Below are 295 nucleotides of genomic sequence, written 5' to 3'. Positions count from 1 at the left end.
AATAATAACCTGACACCGACCCAAGCCCTAGCAACCCACTACCAACACCGACCTAAGCCCTAGCAACCCACCACTAACACCAACCCAAGCCCTAGTGTTACACGGGGTTTGGTGCTGATACTTCTCTAAGCTCGATCCGCGTTAGGGCGAGTGAGATGGTGTGAAGAGCGCCGTGAGGTATTTGTCTGGCGATACAGTGGAGTGGGCGTGCTTGGATAGAAAGTAACAATAGGTTGACAATTCCTAATCTATATCGAATAGACTAACAAGTATCAATCTTGTGAAGTTGAGTAAC

Source organism: Bipolaris maydis (assembly GCF_028858645.1).
Source record: "Bipolaris maydis strain C4 unplaced genomic scaffold PSV08scaffold_8, whole genome shotgun sequence".
NCBI lineage: Eukaryota > Fungi > Ascomycota > Dothideomycetes > Pleosporales > Pleosporaceae > Bipolaris > Bipolaris maydis.
Note: the sequence above shows the minus strand (reverse complement) of the source record.